This window comes from Lytechinus pictus, unplaced genomic scaffold (assembly GCF_037042905.1).
Source record: "Lytechinus pictus isolate F3 Inbred unplaced genomic scaffold, Lp3.0 scaffold_19, whole genome shotgun sequence".
Lineage (NCBI taxonomy): Eukaryota > Metazoa > Echinodermata > Echinoidea > Temnopleuroida > Toxopneustidae > Lytechinus > Lytechinus pictus.
In genome coordinates, this window is record NW_026974140.1 from 2,808,281 (window position 1) to 2,822,864 (window position 14,584).

Here is a 14,584-nt window from a genome sequence, read left to right on the forward strand (position 1 = left end):
TCTATATTTTGGTGTCAATAGGTGCTCTGAAGTCTTATCCTTCAAATGCCATTATAATAATATAGTTTCGTTCATGCTTGAGCGAACACGGAATGTTTTTGTCTGGGGTTAAAAAATAGACTTGCGCCAAAATGGCATAAAATGATAAATATGATGGTCGGACTTCTTGCTAATCAGCAGACTTCCTCTTAACCTTTACATTACCTGTGCCATAATTTTCGAATTATGCGGTCAAAATTCATTTCCAAATCTTCTTATTTGCTTGAATAGATCTGTTGTTCCTTTTTAATGTTTTCTTTTAGCTTTGAATATTCTTTTTTTAGGCAAGAACAATTTTTTTTAAACCGAAGTATGGGAGAGTGTTTTTTTTTTTATTCCTTTCATTGTGCTACAAAGGTTAGGGTGCCTTTGTACAGTGGTATACTGATGGGTGGGGGCTCGGGGTGACCCCCCCCCCCCAATAAAAAATAATGACGGAAAAAAAAGTGGAAAGGAAAATAACAGAAAACATAGAAATTGAAGTATGATATCATTTACTGAATATTATGTCAAAATCACACAATTGGATATTTTAATGAAAAAGTGGAAATTTTTGCTTGCTCGCTTCACAACTTTTTAATACATTTTACCCGATCTGCCATATCTTGCTCCTTCAAAATTGACTCAATACACCATTGCCATTGAAAGACATGAATCCTTTCCTGTTTGTCCTGTCAAGCACATAATTAAACTTGGTGAAGGATTCAATAACCCCTTGAAAATAGGATTCATGTCTTTTATAGGTACAATAACATAATTTTGTTTCACATACCAGTAATAAAAGGATTTGAATAATTACAAATTCTCCCAATTAACAATGCAAATCTGCTTACTTTGGTTGACAAAAAGTCATCTTTTCTTACTTATGAAAAAAAATTTTAAGGTAAAAGAAGTTTAAATGAAAAACAAAATAATTCAGGTAAATAAATAAATTTGTAAATGAAATTTGACAGCATAATTCGAAAAGTATGGCAAAGATAATGAAAAGATTAAGAGGAAGTCTGCTGATTAGCCAAAAGTCTAATCATCAAATTTCTCATGTCTGCCATCTTGGCGCAAGCCTCTTTTTGAACCCCCGACAAAAACGTCCCGTGTTCGCTCAAGCATGAACAAAATTTATTGTTTTAAATGGCATTTCAAAGAAAAGATCTCAGAGCATCTATTAACATCAAAATATGGGTATAATAATTTGAAACAATTTTTTTATAGACTTTTCAAAACTGTCCCGTGTTTTTGATACGCACTGTATATCGAAAATGTATTGTAAACTACCCTCCCTTTCTATTTATTTATTTATGTATTTATGTATTTATGTATTTATGTATTTATGTATTTATTTATTTATTTATTATTATTATTATTATTTTGCTGTTGTCGAGCGTTGGGTCCCCCTTGGCTACGGCCCTGCATTACAATTATGACTGTTATAACCTTTGTTTAATGACATTTTACCACAAAGCGTTGTCAATAAAGATAAAAACAATCATTCATTTATGAATTTTAGCTGAAAACACATTGACCTTGCACACGAGTCATGTTTTGTATAAGTATTTGGTCTGAAATGTACTTACATCATTTCGTAACCGGGCGTCACAAAATTTGGTCTAAACAGTCATGACAGTTGTGTAAGACTTAAAATTATAAAAGTCAGTGAGCAGCGAGGTAAAAATTTCGCCCTGCGGATTGATAGCGAAAAATGTCGAAGGGGGGGGGGGGGGGCAATTGCGCTGCCAAAATGGGACCTCAACCGCTACACATCCGCCTATGTCTGTCCATTTCCCTTCCTTGACTAAAAGATTAAAAAAAATTGGGGGTAAAAATAACAATTGATTCTGATATATATTTATTTTCTTTTACGCTCTCTTTCTGCACATTCCTTTTATTTTCAATCTTATTTCTGTCTATATTCATATTTATTCCATTCATCTTGTTCTCTCCTACTTCCCTTAATGCTCCCTGTCTATATATTTATTGCAGCGGGGAGGTGGGGGTTGAACCATCAGCGACTTGTACGAACTCTTTGAAAGTGTTGCCGCATATTGTATCAAAAAAGCACATGCACCATTATTTTGCGGGTCCAGCTTTTCATCATGATAACAAAAATGCTCCCCTTGGAAAATTCGCCCGTCATTCGCCATACAAGTCCAGAAGAAAAATTTTCATACCTGGAAAGGCTGTGAAGTACAAGTTTTTTTTTTGTTTTTTTTTAATTCGTCATGTAAATGGGCATTGAAGTAAATTCAGCTTAATTGCCACCTTGTTAAACCAAAAAGACTGAAATCATAAATGGTATCATCCATCTAAGAGCTCCTGTGATGAGGAATTGATTAATGACAATTGTTTTATTTTTTAATGTACGCAATTATCGTTTTCGTTAATTAGCATAATGAGCTGATTAGCATAAATGTATTATATACATAGTTGTGAATGTCTCTCCAGAAAACCAAAAAAATATAGATAATACAGCCCTTCAAGGGTTTTCTATGACGAGGAATTAATTTTGTATATTAGTTTTACATTTCAACCAATGTAACTGTTGCAATTGGCATGATGCGCTAATTAACATATTATGTGCAATATCTAGAATTCTTTGTCAAAGTATTGCCTACAACGGCCTGAAATCTAGTAAATACAGTTCTGCTTTCTATGACGAGGAATTCATTTATGACACTAGCTTTTCATTTTAACCAATGTAATTGAATTTATAGCATAATGCGCTAATTAACATATATGCGCAATATAATCAATGTATAAAATGGCCTGAAAATATATATTTTAAAAAAGATACAGCTATTCTGAGGTTTCTATGACGATTAATTCATTTATGACACTAGTTTTATCTTTAAATAATTGAATCGTCGTAATTAGCATAATTGGCATAATGCACTAATCAACTTATATGCAGGGGTGGATCCAGCTTCCGCCAATAGGGGGCCCGATTTTTTTTTCACCCATATTTTCCCCGATCGGCAGCTCAAAGACGATTTTAGTTTGTTTCTTTAAATGGGTTGTCCCAGTGGCGTAATGAGCCAACGATTTTGAGGGGGTCCGATATGGCGTATTATGTAAAATTGATAAGGAGTTACGAGCGAGCGAAGCGAGCAAGCAAATATTTTGACATTTTTATTACAAAAATCCAAGTTTGAGATAGATTTTAACATAATATTTGAAAAATAATTTGGTATCTTCCTATATTAATAATCCGAGCGCAAAGCGCGAGCAGAAAACTTTTGATATTCTGATCTGAAACTTTATATAGCACGTTTTGAATAGAGATCAAGCTGCGTATTTCAATAAACATGCGTGCGCGTGTTTTAGAAGGTTCTCAATCAAAATGTGTCAGTAAAGTTAAATGGTCTGGAAGTTTAGCGAAAGACTTTCAAAACAGTATTGATGCAGATGCGGTTGATAGACTATACAAAAAGTTGAATAGCATGCCCTCTCGTGAAATTATGCAAAAAGAATTAGATTATCTAGTGTCTACCATCCAACAATTATATTTAGACGCCGCAAAGAATTGTGATATGGTTAAAACTTACTCTCATAAGAAGATAAAAGTAAACAGAAATAATCATTCTAAACCGTGGTTTGATAGTAATTGTAAGAAAGCACGTTCGGAGTATTTTCGCCTAAAACATTTATTAAAATCTGAGAAAATTTTAAACAGGAAACAAATTTCGGAGGAATTGGTAGACCAAAAACGCATCTATAAGAAAGTGGTTAAAAATGCCAAAATTCAGTATAATGAGATACTACATGCAAAATTGCGTAAAACTAAATTTAATCAGCCTAGTGAATATTGGAATATGCTCACCTCCATGAATGCTAAAAGGAATCAAATTGACATTGACCTTGACACACTCGAACAGCACTTTCGAAATCTTATAGCCAGACGCTAAAAACTACTCGGGACTTTCCTTTACCAAACACTGTCGCAATAAGTTCACTGAACGAATATTTGAACAGACCTATAGATATCGACGAATTGGTCGCGCAAGTAAAACGTTTAAAGAATGGTAAAGCATATGGTGTTGATCAAATTCTTAATGAATTTTTGAAAAACTCAAGTGGCCGTTTGTTATCTTGTATTGTTTTTTTATTTAACATTGTGTTCGACACCGGTGTAGTTCCCACTGATTGGACAATTGTACTAATTAGACCTCTGTATAAAAAGAAAGGAGATCCAAAAGACCCGAATAATTTTCGAGGCATTACTTTGCTTAGTTGTCTAGGTAAATTATTCACAAGTATTCTGAATAAAAGGTTAACAACTTATCTTGAAGGCAATGATATACTTGGTGAAGAACAGGCTGGTTTCAGAAATGGTCATTCGACTCTTGATCATATTTTTGTACTGCATTCAATAATTGATTTGTACTTATCTGAGAGCGAAAGGGTATATTGTGCATTCATCGATTACAAAAAGGCATTTGATCTAGTAGATAGATCGGCTCTTTGGTTGAAATTAATGAATAGCAATGTTAATGGAAAGTTTTTCAAAATTATATATAATATGTATGGTCAGGCAAAATCGTGTGTAATAAATGATAACGAAATATCTTCCCTATTTGAATGTAATATTGGAGTTAGACAAGGAGAAAACCTATCACCTATGCTCTTTGCTCTCTTTCTAAATGACTTCAGTTGTTTTATCCAGGATAAATGTCATGGCTTGAATGTTTTACCCAAAAAAATTAATACACATGCTCGACAAAATGAGATACAAGTGTACATGAAGTTGTTCACATTGCTTTATGCCGATGATACTTTGATTTTAGCTGAATCTCCTGATGATTTACAAACTGCCTTAAATGCGTTATATGAATATTGTAATATTTGGTCTTTACATGTCAATTCAGATAAGACAAAGGTTGTTGTTTTCTCTAGGGGTAAAGTGCGGAAATTACCGTCCTTTCATTTCAACAATCGTGAACTATCAGTAGTTGATGAGTATGTATATTTAGGAATAACCTTCAATTATAATAACAGATTTAAAAAAGCGCAGACGAAACAATTGAACCAAGCCAGAAGAGCTATGTATATAGTTTGTTAACAAAGTCTTATTCATTGGACTTGCCTATTGATATAATGTTAGAATTATTTGACCAACTTGTTATTCCAGTTCTTCTGTATGGCAGTGAAATCTGGGGATTCGAAGTTATACGAGATCTTGATATATTTCACATGAAGTTTTGTAAGCAAATTTTAAAGTTGAAAAAATCAACAGCTAATTGTATGGTGTTAGGCGAACTAGGTAGATATGGTCTTGAAAAATATATCTCTAATAGAATGATTAATTTCTGGTGTAGTTTAGAACATGCTGAGGAAAACAAATTATCGGGAATGATATATAGAATTTTGAAGGTTTTGTATAATGAGAACGTATATAAATCTTCATGGATTAAAAAAATTAAAACTACTATCGATATGCTAGGAATGTCTGATTTATGGTATACATGTGAAACCACAAACAGTACTTGGATCAAACGTACAATTGATCAACGTTTAAAAGATTGCCTCTTTCAAAATTGGTACTCGAAAATGTATGATAATCCTCAATGTATTAATTATCGGATCTATAAAAAGTCTCTTGAATTAGAAAAATACATGATTGTTTTTCCTAAAAAATATCGTATATGCTTTTCTAAATTCCGCTGTGAAAACCATCGTCTACCAATAGTTACAGGGAGGTATGAAAATGTTGAAAGAAATAATAGAATTTGCAATCTGTGTCAATCACAACTTGTAGGCGATGGATACCATTATTTGTTTGTTTGTCCGGCTTTTTCAGCAGAGAGAAAATTATATTTAGACAATTACTTCACAAAGAGGCATAACACTTACAAAATGGAAAAATTATTCAACACAGCTAAATTAAAAACACTTCTAAATCTGGCTAAATTTTGTAAAATAATTATGCTTCGCTTCTGATAGAGTAATCAAAGAATAGAAGTATTCATTTATTTCGTTTTATTTGTCTTTTAATAATTTATCTTGATTACTATATAGATATAGATATCACATATGTATTATTTGATAAACTGTTTAATTTTTGTATTTAGTTTGCTGCTGGTGCCTTTGTACGCATCATGTTTTACTTTTTTTCTGTTAGTTCTAAAATTTAGTAATTCAAGAAATAATTTATTTATATCTTATTATGTTATCATAATATTTCAGTGAAATATGTGGGTTTCTTGTTTGTATTTTTTGTTCGTATATATTTTTTGTAAATATGTTTAAATTCAAATGTAAATATGTTTCAAATGTTGTTATGTTCTCCAATACCCGTTGGGGTGATCTGAGAATAAATATTACTGTCATTATTGTCATTACTGTCAGAGTTAGACAGAATTTGGGCGTTCTGAATACATTTCATTTTTTTTATCATGAAAATCAATTATGCGAGCGCACAGCGCGAGCTGCAAATGTTGATATCCCGACCATAAAACGGTCATTTTACAGAACACTTAAAACATATCAATTGGTAAATCAGACAAAATAATGAAAGCTCGATGTCCGAGTTGAAATATGTTTTGTATATTGACTTCAAAACTTTATATATTTTAAGCTACATATCAGCCTATTGAGCAAGATGTATCTCATCGAGCAGGCAATTACTTTAGAATGGGCAAAGTGTTCATCACACTGGATAAATAAAAATGCCCAATGTTGGTTGGACACATAAGTACCCTCATGGAGCATTTTTACCCTTTTTTAGAGTGTGTATATTATATTCCATTGTAATTTTATATCAGATTTTCCACAGGGGGGGGGGCAAATTCGTCCGCAAAAAAATTTGACAAGCAAAAAAAAAAAAAAAAAAAAAAGGTCTTCAACCACAAATAAAGGATTTCGTACCAGAAAAAAAATTTGACAAGCAAAAAAAAAAGGTCTTCACGACTCGTCAGGGGGGGGGGCAGGGATATGTCCCTTCCATGGGTTGTGACTCGTCAGGGAGGCAGTCTGCCCCCCCCCCGTAGGTACGCTAGTGAATACAGCTATTATAATTATGGTTCTCTATGATAAGGAATTCATTTATGACATTATTCATCCCTTTGTACCAATGAAGTCAATGTAATTAACACAATGCGCTAAATATGTGCAATACAGCTCGTCTATCAGTCTATGGATTCTTATGATGAGGAATTAATTTATGACATTAGGTTTCCATTTTAATCAATGTAATAATTGTAATTAACAAAATTATGTGCTAATTAACATATAGGTGCAATACATATATTTCTTTGTCACTGTATTGAGATAAAGTTAGGATCACAGTTCCATCCATAGCCATTGGAGGCGGAAGCATAAAAATTTAGGGGGGGGGGTGACGGAAAAAATATATTCACCCACATTTTTTTCAGTCGGCTGCTAAAAGTAAAAGCTGATTTTTTTTAGGGAGTAGTCCCCACTAATGTTTTAAGTACATCTAAGTTTTTTTTTTTCTTACAAACATTCTTACAAACAAGATGAGACATCTAGTCAGGCAGGCGCGTGTCCAGAATTTGCACCTCATGGGCCCGACTTGATTTTGGTACCCCTACGTGCTTTTCGAAAATGCCCCCCCCCCCATGATCATGAATTATGAACAGGATGGATAAATGAGCAAACGTTTTATACGAGCGCGAAGCGCGAGCTAAACTTTTTTGATATTCCGACACAAAACCGGACATTCTATGCACTTTTTTTAAAGCCATGAACACGATAAACGTATCTCACTAAATTTCCCTGTCAAAATAATGCGAGCGCGTAGCGTAAGTTGAACTTTTTGCAGCATTTTTTGTAAGCAAGAACAAAATACAATGGATAATCAAATCGCAAACAAAATAATTTGTGCATATTGATTTTAAATGGGATATTCAAAGCTCCATGTTATCCTCTTGAGCAGATTATCTCCCTGACAGGGAATGTGAACGCGAAGCGCGAGCGAAACTTTCATTTTTATGTAATGACCCAATTTTTTTTCATTTTCCAATTATTCCCCTCCGCTTATTTTATTTTTATCTTATTTTTCTTATTTTTATTTAATTTTCTTGTTATTCTTATCTTGCTCTTATTTTTCTCTTCGTCATCCTTTTTCCATTTTTTTTTCTTCTTCGCGTAGCGCGAAGCCCGTGGCGGGTATAGGGTCCAGGGCGCAAAGCCCCTGCACTGTAAAAACAAATTCTGAATCAGTAATTAACACTTAATGTATTTCAGTAGAATTTACAATTTGTAATTATTTTTCGTTTTTTTAAGTAGTTTTAATTTGTCTTTTAATTTACTTGATTTATTTCGGTTCAATATACATTTAAGAAAATTCACGTATTGATAGCTTGCTTTGATTGAGTAAAATCTAACTCAATTAGGCAAAAATGATTATTACTTATAAAATCATGTTGAATGTACTTATGTTTTTCAATTAACGCCATATTTAAATAATGCATGAGTATTCATTAGAGCAAGTAAATGTTGTTTTTGTTTTAATAACTGTCATATCTATTTGTGTTTGAAATTGTGTTGGATAAGGGTGTGCTAACTATTTTATTCTGTTGTTGAATCAAAGAAAGAGCAACATTAAATAGTCATTTAGTAGAAAATTTCAGATTTATTTTTAGGTTTTCTGAAAATGCTTATATTATTCTCACTGTTTTATTTGTAAGAATGAAACGATAGCGTATAAATATCAATGTTAGTACCTATACATGTACAGGTAAGTAACAATGCGCAAAGTCTAATATTTGGATGTAACATGTCTAAGATGAAAATGATGCCACCAAAAGTGGGACGATGGGGAGCGGACTTTCGAATCATGAAAGTTCACTTCCCCATTTGATTTTTCCAATATATATTAGTGATTGTTTTACTTAATTAATTTAAGTTATTGTAATTTAATTTTCTTGAGTAAAATGGATGCAAAGAAAATAGGTAAATTTTACTTAAAACTGCCAAAATCATAAATACTTAAAAAAATTCAGGCAATTTTTTTGAGTAATTTCAACTAATGTTTTTTACAGTGTTGCAGCCTTTGAATTCTGATATTTCCAAAGGGCATTTTGTAAAAAAAAAATTGTATGAAATCAACAACCTGTTTATTGAAATTGGGTTCTAATTATATAATGGAGATATTTGACCTATATCTCCTTCATTTTGCTTATCATTTTTTCTAAACAAAATCGCATTAGGAGCGAGCTTAAATGTGTGTATATTGGCCATGTAAAAACTGTCATTTTTCGCTATTCTATAAAGGGTGTCAATATTTTTTGTTTCAGCTGTTCAGTATACTTGTTATTTTTTCCTTTTTCTTTTCTTTTCTTTTTTTTTTTCTTCTTTCTTTCTCCATTCCTTTCTTCCTTTATTTCTTTTTTTCTTGTTTAGCGGGGACGTGTCCCCCCGCTTCCGCCGCCTGTGGGAACTGCAGGACCAAAGTCATGGCCGTATAGAAGCCGTATAAAATATATATTACATGGATTTATATTTTCAGGCTTACCTGATAAACAAAATTCGATTTATTGAACACAATAGTGCATTTTGCTAATTATGCTCATTAAAACTATAATATTGATTACACAATGAAAACTAGGGTCATAACATAATGAATTCCTAGTCGTGGAAAACATTAGAAGAGCTGTTTTATCCATGTTTTCAAGCCGTGTTCGACAATACAGTGACAGAAAATGTTATATTGCACATTAGCGCATATAATTGCCTACATTGATTCAAAGGGGAAAATAATGTAATAAATGAATTCCTCGTCATAAAAAACCACAAGATAACTGTAGTGTTCATATTTTCAGGCACTCTCGATTTAAAAAAAAAAAAAAAAAGGATATATGAGTACATGAATATAAAAAAAGGCCCAAGTCCGTAGGAGGTCATTTCGAGAAAATCGAAAAAAAAATTTGGGCAATTGAAATATATTTGGCCAAAAGACATCAGAGAACATCGTAAACAAGGTTAAGTGTAAATTTTTTTTAACGAAAATTAATATTTTCATGTTACTTGTGGGCGGGGCCTTTTGTCTGGTGGACTTGGGTCGCTTTTAGAATCATATGGACTTGGGTCATTCTTACACTCATATGAATGATAGACTTCTGAAGTAAGTAGCAGAAGTAATGAGAGAGAGGGCGCTATGATATGAATGCAAGAAAAGCCTTGGGCTTTTCTTACACTCGTAACAGATTTTCCTTATTTATTTAAGGCATTTCCGAGATGATTTCAGATTTATAATTTGTACACAAGATGAGTCATTGCATAAGGATCTATTTCCCATATTTTTCTCAATTTCGCCAAAAATTGATCTTCGGCCGTTTTTATAATCAGATACTCATAAATTCATATATTGCACAAAGATGTTTATTAGTGCATTATACCAATTAAGACATTGTCATCGGTTAAAGGGAAATTAAGTGTCCTAAATGAGTTTTTTTTAACATAGAAAACATTAGAAGAGCTGTATCATCTATGTTTTCAGGACTTTGTAGACGGTACTTTGACAAAGAAATCAATATATTAAACATATACAGTAGTGTATAATAATTAGCAAACTATGATAATTATAACAATTACATTGGTCAAAATGTAAAACTAGTATAAGAAAATGAATTCCTCATAGAAAACCCTAGAAAGGCTGCTGTATTTTGGGGGTTTCTGGAGAAACATTCACAAATACATATATTTTATTCTTATGCTAATTAGCTCATTATGCTAATTACAATGACAATAATTGCGTACCTTCAAAATAAACAAAATATTGTCATGAATCTATTCCTCATCACAGGAACTCTTAGAAAAATGATATGTTTTCAGTCTTTCTGGTTTAAAGGTAGTAGCATACTACATATTGTATATAATAATAATAATAATATACAAAATTTATAGAGCGCTTTATACAAAAGTTTCAAAGCGCTAAGAAAGAAGGGGGAAAATACAAGATATCTCAGAAAAAGAATAACAAAGGAAATTAATGGGGAGATTGTTCCAGAGTTTCGGGGCAATAACTGAGAAGGATCTGTCACCATAGTTGGTTTTAGTTCTTGGTCCAGGCAGCAGTTGAAGATGTGCAGTGGTGTGGGAGCGGAGACGTCTGGATGCGGATGAAACTGTATATATGCTAATTAGGCTAATAAAAAAATTGCTCAAGGTTTCCAAGATGGCAACCAAGATGAATTTACTTCAATACCCATCTAGAACACAAATCAACAAAAAGAAACCTTTCCTGGGCCCCCGTTCATAAAGAGTTTCAACTGTTGTAACTTAGGCAGCCATTATGGCAACTACCGTGGTATCCTTGATTTTGATTGGCTGCTGAGCCCTGCTACCATGGTAGTTGCCATAATGGCAAAGTTACAACCTTTGTAACTCTTTATGAAACAGACCCAAGGTCTTGTACATGGCCTATGAGACCATTTAGTGGACTAAAAGGGGGAAGGGGTTGGGGGACAACCACCTTCCCAATAGGGTCAAACTATTGCCAACAGGTGACATGCAAATGAGAGAAAAGATGTGCATATTAATCCGTTTTAATTAAGTGAAACTTCGAACTGTCAGATGACTGTCACACTGTATTTCACATCAAATTTTGACAAAATTTTGTTATACACTTGCTAAATATTCATTCAATTAACTGTTATTAGGGTAGACTTGGCCTAAAAGAGTGTCGAGATCCAAAAAAATTTTCTCTCCAATTTTCATTTTGCAGTCGTGCTCATACTATTGATAAGCACTCGAGACAATACAATACTTCATTATCTACCACGTCTATTCAAATTCATTGTTTTTTTTTAAGGGAAATTTAAAAAATCCTGGGGGGGAGGGGATTGTGTCTATATAAATTTCAGTTTTGCAGTTTTAATTTTATCTTAACCTATTGTGATGTTTTTATTCTACATTCTTTTTTTATCATTATAAGCCTACATTATATTCTTTGTTACATTTATTTGACTCCTTGTTTTTTTGTCCAAATCAACCAATATATTCTGTGTTTTATGTGGTTCAGATGGAAACCATTCTTGTAACAAATTGATCTTTTCAACTTTGCTTCAATAAAATCAATAATAAAACAATTTGCAAGTGATTGCAAATTAGTTAACTGTAAAACTCTGTCATCAATGGAAACTAATGTGGTTAGAATGTTCTTAACACTATCATTGGAGTTATATCAATTAGCTTTCTTAAACCAGTTACCAGGGCCTATTTCACAAGGGACCTACGACTTACGTTAACATTGCCAATATGTTAGTTACTTTGGTAACAAGGCTCAGGTTTCAAGGCGTCCATTGTAATTAATAGCAAAGCTACCATTATCAGAAGTCTTTAGATAATGGAAACCATGTCTAAATATATTCATGTATTTAAATTAACTTCAAACATTCATTTCAACCCCAACAAATGACAAAACGGTCTGCAAACAGAGCTGCAATTATATTGCATTCTTTATTTGTATCTTATCATGTAATAGTCAATATCGATCTACCATTGATTAGTATGGATACTCAGCAAATAAAAATTCATATTTCACAGCAATGACAAACAAAAACTCAATCAAGATCAGCAAACTTCGAACCAAAATAATAATAAAAAAATTTATACATCCATGATCTACATTTACATTCCAGTTAAAAGCACATAATTATGCAATATCATCTGCCAATTATTTATTATTTAGTAGTATTTATATCTATATTACAAACTGCACTTTTTGTACAATATTATATCGACAGCATAAAGTATTATATCTGTACTGTTTACTACATGTACTTTAGACACACAGGACGCCATCATCTGGCCGGATATACATGTTCAATGGCCAGCTATTTATTTTTTATCAATCTGCTAAATAGTTCAACTTAAAATCTCTTTACAAAATTGATACTCTTCACGCCAAAGTGCTTTTAAAAAAGCGCTGGACTCTGTGTAAAACCAAATACAATGATTGAACAGTGTATGAATCAGTTATTTATAGGATATATATTTTCTCATGTGGCTGTAGGCACCGTTTACATGATACTCTACAATACAATATGATGACAAACTTTTTCTTCATTTTGTCACATCAAATGTTTAAATTTCTCTTTTGTGAATTTATCATAGAACAGCATATTTAAACAACACACACACACATTGTATACATGTACTCACCTTCATCTCTCTCTCTATCAATCTTATCCCCTATCTCCCTATATCTCTTACTTTCTGTCTCTGTCCACTCCCCTCTCTTTCCATTTTCTCTCACTCTCTCTCCTCAGTGTTTTTAATAACTGAACTGTTGCAATGCAAATATCTATTTTACTCTCAAGATCACTTCATTCACCCCTAAACAAAAACATTCTTTTATATAATCCCTGGTAAAAGTCAGGTATTCCTTCTTCAAAAATCATTAACATATACAAGATAATATTTGCAGTGTACAAATGTTACAGGAAACATGAAATCTAAATCAAATTAGTTAGTATTCCATTTACACAATTCCATTTCAATTTTATAATGTACATTGAAACGAGATGATTAAAAATACCATTAATGATGATTTGATTTAAAATGACAATAATATCTGGGCAGCTTTAAAAGGTAAGGTCTCAACATATATCCCGTTCAATAGTCATAAAAATTGAGAGAAGAGAGGTGAAATTCAATTAAGCTGAGGTAAGTTTATAAATCATTTTTCCTTTCCAATAAGTATGTTATGTCAGTTCGTTGCATGACCTGCGAAGCAATACTCCTACTCATATTAGCATAAGTGGGAAAAAAATGAAACAAATCACCAAGAATCTGTATGAATATGCAATTTTGCAGCAGTATGAAAGATATTACAAGAGCTTAAAAAGAACTATGTTTACAAGACTACCAACTCTAGCAATTCAAGAACTCGGGTAATCAATCATCACTAAAAATCAATTGAACACCTGGATTGTGAGCATCTGATGTAGATATATGTCTCACCAAATAATCAATCTAAAATCAATTCTATGCAGATCTCTAAAGAAATAATGATCTAAGAAACTCCATACCTTATCCAACCCTACAGTCATTTTACAAGTTTGAAACATTACAAAAATGTTTAACTCCCCAAGTCAGTTGAGCTTAATTAACATAACTGCCGATTGAATAGATATAGCAGTTTTTCACCTGAATAAAACTATCATAACATAGACATATGTTTACAGTATATGGTACATAACATAGCATTTAACAAATCATATTTTTTATTTATCCATAAAGATTTAAAAAGTATACTATAACTCACAACAGGTAATTTGCATGCCACAGACTGTAAAAAATGTGGTAATTTCAGTATTTTTGTGCATTGCTCAGAAATTATTTCTTAATAAATGAAACTTTCAGTAAGATTTCATCCTATTTCATTTTTATTCTTCAAAATCATACAAAAATAAACAATATTTGTGTCACTACTTCTTATCTAAATGTTCATTTATTACCAGTCTTTTTCTGATGCTCTGTTCTGAAGCTCATAAGATCATTTCAGTTTTGAGGGTACACAACTGCAAATATTTTCACTTTCTGTATAAAGGCTGCTGCTGAAAGCAAAACTGAGATTATGAACATA